This window comes from Neopelma chrysocephalum, unplaced genomic scaffold, assembly GCF_003984885.1.
Source record: "Neopelma chrysocephalum unplaced genomic scaffold, ASM398488v2 Primary Assembly neopelma1_96883, whole genome shotgun sequence".
Lineage (NCBI taxonomy): Eukaryota > Metazoa > Chordata > Aves > Passeriformes > Pipridae > Neopelma > Neopelma chrysocephalum.
The window spans coordinates 9,791-9,992 of NW_020925526.1; the positions used below are offsets into that span (position 1 = coordinate 9,791).

Consider the following 202-nt stretch of genomic DNA (forward strand, 5'->3'; position numbering starts at 1 on the left):
GATTCTCTGATTCTCTGATTCTGTGATTCTATAATTCTATGATTCTATAATTCTCTGATTCTGTGATTTTCTAATTTTGTGATTCTGTGATTCTCTGATTCTCTGATTCTGGGATTCTATGATTTTGTGATTCTGTGATTCTGTGATTCTCTGATTCTGTGATTCTGTGACTCTGTGATTCTGTGACTCTGTGATTCTGTGA

General features: G+C 34.2%; 1 protein-coding gene across 1 annotated transcript in view; it reads right to left on the minus strand.

The window, feature by feature from the left end:
- The window catches only part of LOC113960781 (maestro heat-like repeat-containing protein family member 1), an 8,210-nt gene that overhangs the window by 7,347 nt on the left and 661 nt on the right, over positions 1 to 202 (minus strand). The gene's annotated exons all lie outside the window — the stretch shown is intronic.